This window comes from Argiope bruennichi, chromosome 9 (genome assembly GCF_947563725.1).
Source record: "Argiope bruennichi chromosome 9, qqArgBrue1.1, whole genome shotgun sequence".
NCBI classification, from domain to species: domain Eukaryota; kingdom Metazoa; phylum Arthropoda; class Arachnida; order Araneae; family Araneidae; genus Argiope; species Argiope bruennichi.
Window position 1 is genome coordinate 94007056 of NC_079159.1, and position 5000 is coordinate 94012055.

General features: G+C 43.8%; 16 non-coding genes across 16 annotated transcripts; 12 read left to right on the forward strand and 4 right to left on the reverse strand.

Moving 5' to 3' along the window:
- Positions 1-424: 424 nt before the first annotated feature.
- On the reverse strand, positions 425-506 carry Trnas-aga (transfer RNA serine (anticodon AGA)). The gene has a single exon. It is a non-coding gene; the product is annotated as a tRNA-Ser (tRNA).
- Positions 507-650: 144 nt separating this feature from the next.
- On the forward strand, positions 651-723 carry Trnak-cuu (transfer RNA lysine (anticodon CUU)). Its single transcript has one exon. It is a non-coding gene; the product is annotated as a tRNA-Lys (tRNA).
- Positions 724-923: 200 nt separating this feature from the next.
- On the forward strand, positions 924-996 carry Trnak-uuu (transfer RNA lysine (anticodon UUU)). The gene has a single exon. It is a non-coding gene; the product is annotated as a tRNA-Lys (tRNA).
- An 83-nt stretch (positions 997-1079) lies between these two features.
- Positions 1080-1152, forward strand: Trnar-acg (transfer RNA arginine (anticodon ACG)). Its single transcript has one exon. It is a non-coding gene; the product is annotated as a tRNA-Arg (tRNA).
- A 170-nt stretch (positions 1153-1322) lies between these two features.
- Positions 1323-1404, forward strand: Trnas-uga (transfer RNA serine (anticodon UGA)). Its single transcript has one exon. It is a non-coding gene; the product is annotated as a tRNA-Ser (tRNA).
- Positions 1405-1898: 494 nt separating this feature from the next.
- On the reverse strand, positions 1899-1980 carry Trnas-aga (transfer RNA serine (anticodon AGA)). Its single transcript has one exon. It is a non-coding gene; the product is annotated as a tRNA-Ser (tRNA).
- A 144-nt stretch (positions 1981-2124) lies between these two features.
- On the forward strand, positions 2125-2197 carry Trnak-cuu (transfer RNA lysine (anticodon CUU)). Its single transcript has one exon. It is a non-coding gene; the product is annotated as a tRNA-Lys (tRNA).
- A 200-nt stretch (positions 2198-2397) lies between these two features.
- Positions 2398-2470, forward strand: Trnak-uuu (transfer RNA lysine (anticodon UUU)). The gene has a single exon. It is a non-coding gene; the product is annotated as a tRNA-Lys (tRNA).
- An 83-nt stretch (positions 2471-2553) lies between these two features.
- Positions 2554-2626, forward strand: Trnar-acg (transfer RNA arginine (anticodon ACG)). Its single transcript has one exon. It is a non-coding gene; the product is annotated as a tRNA-Arg (tRNA).
- Positions 2627-2796: 170 nt separating this feature from the next.
- On the forward strand, positions 2797-2878 carry Trnas-uga (transfer RNA serine (anticodon UGA)). The gene has a single exon. It is a non-coding gene; the product is annotated as a tRNA-Ser (tRNA).
- A 493-nt stretch (positions 2879-3371) lies between these two features.
- Positions 3372-3453, reverse strand: Trnas-aga (transfer RNA serine (anticodon AGA)). The gene has a single exon. It is a non-coding gene; the product is annotated as a tRNA-Ser (tRNA).
- Positions 3454-3597: 144 nt separating this feature from the next.
- Positions 3598-3670, forward strand: Trnak-cuu (transfer RNA lysine (anticodon CUU)). The gene has a single exon. It is a non-coding gene; the product is annotated as a tRNA-Lys (tRNA).
- Positions 3671-3870: 200 nt separating this feature from the next.
- On the forward strand, positions 3871-3943 carry Trnak-uuu (transfer RNA lysine (anticodon UUU)). The gene has a single exon. It is a non-coding gene; the product is annotated as a tRNA-Lys (tRNA).
- An 83-nt stretch (positions 3944-4026) lies between these two features.
- On the forward strand, positions 4027-4099 carry Trnar-acg (transfer RNA arginine (anticodon ACG)). The gene has a single exon. It is a non-coding gene; the product is annotated as a tRNA-Arg (tRNA).
- A 170-nt stretch (positions 4100-4269) lies between these two features.
- Positions 4270-4351, forward strand: Trnas-uga (transfer RNA serine (anticodon UGA)). The gene has a single exon. It is a non-coding gene; the product is annotated as a tRNA-Ser (tRNA).
- Positions 4352-4844: 493 nt separating this feature from the next.
- Trnas-aga (transfer RNA serine (anticodon AGA)) lies at positions 4845-4926 on the reverse strand. The gene has a single exon. It is a non-coding gene; the product is annotated as a tRNA-Ser (tRNA).
- Positions 4927-5000: the final 74 nt, after the last annotated feature.

Sequence of the window (5000 nt, forward strand, 5' to 3'; positions counted from 1 at the left end):
TTACTTCTACATGGGTGATTAATTGTTGAATTGCAACATTTCCGGAATTCTCAAATTCGAACGGAACTCAAAATTTAGTGAATGTCGAATACCAATTCGGTGCAATTGGGATGGAAACGAAGGCATATATCGTTTTTTTTTCAAATATATCGCGAATTGCCGGACTTCGCGAAATTTCTGGACTAGAAATCTTGGCCTCTCTTTTCGAAAAAAATAACAAGACTTGTCTTGGAATTATATGGCGAGCATGGGATTGAAGTTGTCGTCCTCTTCATCTGATGACCCTCCGAAAAACGACGTCTTACACAAAACAAGCGTAGTGTAGCATAAAATGCGGACGTAAATGTAACTAAAACTTCCATTCGAGATATGAAAAAACGCGATTTCAGAACGAAGTAAAAAGCTGATACCTTTGGTGCAAGTACGTAGTCAGTAGGATTCGAACCTACGCGGGAAGATCCCAATGGATTTCTAGTCCATCGCCTTAACCACTCGGCCATGACTACACCAGTCAGTTTCAGGAATTCCACGTGTAGTGTATTGCATTCCAGATATATATAAAAAAGCGACCGATCGACTTTAGCGAGAAAATGCGATATTATAACGGATATAGTTTTTGACACGTTAACTGCAATCCGAGATCGTTGGCAGCCCGGCTAGCTCAGTCGGTAGAGCATGAGACTCTTAATCTTAGGGTCGTGGGTTCGAGCCCCACGTTGGGCGACATTTTTTACAGGAGCGAGTCGGCGTTTGAACGAAGATTTGTCTTAAAATGTTCCCATTGCGACTTGTTGCCAAAGAGACACGAGAGACGTGGGAGGGCAAATCGTGTTTACTTTGATTACGTTACCTCATGCTGTGCGATGTTTAAGACGAAGCATAAGGGAAGGAAAACTGGAAGTTTCACAGAGTAGAGCGTACGAGCCCGGATAGCTCAGTCGGTAGAGCGTTAGGCTTTTAACCTAACGGTCCAGGGTTCGAGTCCCTGTTCGGGCGGGAGCAGAATCTTTTTGAACATGTGACGTCGACAGTAAGGAATGGAAAGAAACTGCAAAGCATTACGAATGACGCGGAACGTCGGGCCCGTGGCGCAACGGACAACGCGCCTGACTACGGATCAGGAGATTCCAGGTTCGAATCCTGGCGGGCTCGCAACTACGCCAATGTTTTTAATTTTTTTATTTTGTTTGCAGAGACACTCGTTCACCGGATCGAAAGGAAAATTTGCCGAAATTTTTAATCTATTCTTTCGAACGCGTTGGTGAGAGAGTTTTAGATACTTTTCGGTAATACCTACAAAGGCAAATCTTTGCTCCGAACGGGTAGTCGTCGCCGAGTGGTTAAGGCGATGGACTTGAAATCCATTGGGTTATTCCCGCGCAGGTTCGAATCCTGCCGACTACGATGAATTCTTCGCAAAAAAGTTTTTGGCGGTAGGATTTTGTTGCTGCTCTCTTTTAAGTCTACGTAGACTTACTTCTACATGGGTGATTAATTGTTGAATTGCAACATTTCCGGAATTCTCAAATTCGAACGGAACTCAAAATTTAGTGAATGTCGAATACCAATTCGGTGCAATTGGGATGGAAACGAAGGCATATATCGTTTTTTTTTTCAAATATATCGCGAATTTCCGGACTTCGCGAAATTTCTGGACTAGAAATCTTGGCCTCTCTTTTCGAAAAAAATAACAAGACTTGTCTTGGAATTATATGGCGAGCATGGGATTGAAGTTGTCGTCCTCTTCATCTGATGACCCTCCGAAAAACGACGTCTTACACAAAACAAGCGTAGTGTAGCATAAAATGCGGACGTAAATGTAACTAAAACTTCCATTCGAGATATGAAAAAACGCGATTTCAGAACGAAGTAAAAAGCTGATACCTTTGGTGCAAGTACGTAGTCAGTAGGATTCGAACCTACGCGGGAAGATCCCAATGGATTTCTAGTCCATCGCCTTAACCACTCGGCCATGACTACACCAGTCAGTTTCAGGAATTCCACGTGTAGTGTATTGCGTTCCAGATATATATAAAAAAGCGACCGATCGACTTTAGCGAGAAAATGCGATATTATAACGGATATAGTTTTTGACACGTTAACTGCAATCCGAGATCGTTGGCAGCCCGGCTAGCTCAGTCGGTAGAGCATGAGACTCTTAATCTCAGGGTCGTGGGTTCGAGCCCCACGTTGGGCGACATTTTTTACAGGAGCGAGTCGGCGTTTGAACGAAGATTTGTCTTAAAATGTTCCCGTTGCGACTTGTTGCCAAAGAGACACGAGAGACGTGGGAGGGCAAATCGTGTTTACTTTGATTACGTTACCTCATGCTGTGCGATGTTTAAGACGAAGCATAAGGGAAGGAAAACTGGAAGTTTCACAGAGTAGAGCGTACGAGCCCGGATAGCTCAGTCGGTAGAGCGTTAGGCTTTTAACCTAACGGTCCAGGGTTCGAGTCCCTGTTCGGGCGGGAGCAGAATCTTTTTGAACATGTGACGTCGACAGTAAGGAATGGAAAGAAACTGCAAAGCATTACGAATGACGCGGAACGTCGGGCCCGTGGCGCAACGGACAACGCGCCTGACTACGGATCAGGAGATTCCAGGTTCGAATCCTGGCGGGCTCGCAACTACGCCAATGTTTTTAATTTTTTTATTTTGTTTGCGGAGACACTCGTTCACCGGATCGAAAGGAAAATTTGCCGAAATTTTTAATCTATTCTTTCGAACGCGTTGGTGAGAGAGTTTTAGATACTTTTCGGTAATACCTACAAAGGCAAATCTTTGCTCCGAACGGGTAGTCGTGGCCGAGTGGTTAAGGCGATGGACTTGAAATCCATTGGGTTATTCCCGCGCAGGTTCGAATCCTGCCGACTACGATGAATTCTTCGCAAAAAAGTTTTTGGCGGTAGGATTTTGTTGCAGCTCTCTTTTAAGTCTACGTAGACTTACTTCTACATGGGTGATTAATTGTTGAATTGCAACATTTCCGGAATTCTCAAATTCGAACGGAACTCAAAATTTAGTGAATGTCGAATACCAATTCGGTGCAATTGGGATGGAAACGAAGGCATATATCGTTTTTTTTTCAAATATATCGCGAATTTCCGGACTTCGCGAAATTTCTGGACTAGAAATCTTGGCCTCTCTTTTCGAAAAAAATAACAAGACTTGTCTTGGAATTATATGGCGAGCATGGGATTGAAGTTGTCGTCCTCTTCATCTGATGACCCTCCGAAAAACGACGTCTTACACAAAACAAGCGTAGTGTAGCATAAAATGCGGACGTAAATGTAACTAAAACTTCCATTCGAGATATGAAAAAACGCGATTTCAGAACGAAGTAAAAAGCTGATACCTTTGGTGCAAGTACGTAGTCAGTAGGATTCGAACCTACGCGGGAAGATCCCAATGGATTTCTAGTCCATCGCCTTAACCACTCGGCCATGACTACACCAGTCAGTTTCAGGAATTCCACGTGTAGTGTATTGCATTCCAGATATATATAAAAAAGCGACCGATCGACTTTAGCGAGAAAATGCGATATTATAACGGATATAGTTTTTGACACGTTAACTGCAATCCGAGATCGTTGGCAGCCCGGCTAGCTCAGTCGGTAGAGCATGAGACTCTTAATCTTAGGGTCGTGGGTTCGAGCCCCACGTTGGGCGACATTTTTTACAGGAGCGAGTCGGCGTTTGAACGAAGATTTGTCTTAAAATGTTCCCGTTGCGACTTGTTGCCAAAGAGACACGAGAGACGTGGGAGGGCAAATCGTGTTTACTTTGATTACGTTACCTCATGCTGTGCGATGTTTAAGACGAAGCATAAGGGAAGGAAAATTGGAAGTTTCACAGAGTAGAGCGTACGAGCCCGGATAGCTCAAACGGTAGAGCGTTAGGCTTTTAACCTAACGGTCCAGGGTTCGAGTCCCTGTTCGGGCGGGAGCAGAATCTTTTTGAACATGTGACGTCGACAGTAAGGAATGGAAAGAAACTGCAAAGCATTACGAATGACGCGGAACGTCGGGCCCGTGGCGCAACGGACAACGCGCCTGACTACGGATCAGGAGATTCCAGGTTCGAATCCTGGCGGGCTCGCAACTACGCCAATGTTTTTAATTTTTTTATTTTGTTTGCGGAGACACTCGTTCACCGGATCGAAAGGAAAATTTGCCGAAATTTTTAATCTATTCTTTCGAACGCGTTGGTGAGAGAGTTTTAGATACTTTTCGGTAATACCTACAAAGGCAAATCTTTGCTCCGAACGGGTAGTCGTGGCCGAGTGGTTAAGGCGATGGACTTGAAATCCATTGGGTTATTCCCGCGCAGGTTCGAATCCTGCCGACTACGATGAATTCTTCGCAAAAAAGTTTTTGGCGGTAGGATTTTGTTGCAGCTCTCTTTTAAGTCTACGTAGACTTACTTCTACATGGGTGATTAATTGTTGAATTGCAACATTTCCGGAATTCTCAAATTCGAACGGAACTCAAAATTTAGTGAATGTCGAATACCAATTCGGTGCAATTGGGATGGAAACGAAGGCATATATCGTTTTTTTTTCAAATATATCGCGAATTTCCGGACTTCGCGAAATTTCTGGACTAGAAATCTTGGCCTCTCTTTTCGAAAAAAATAACAAGACTTGTCTTGGAATTATATGGCGAGCATGGGATTGAAGTTGTCGTCCTCTTCATCTGATGACCCTCCGAAAAACGACGTCTTACACAAAACAAGCGTAGTGTAGCATAAAATGCGGACGTAAATGTAACTAAAACTTCCATTCGAGATATGAAAAAACGCGATTTCAGAACGAAGTAAAAAGCTGATACCTTTGGTGCAAGTACGTAGTCAGTAGGATTCGAACCTACGCGGGAAGATCCCAATGGATTTCTAGTCCATCGCCTTAACCACTCGGCCATGACTACACCAGTCAGTTTCAGGAATTCCACGTGTAGTGTATTGCATTCCAGATATATATAAAAAAGCGACCGATCGACTT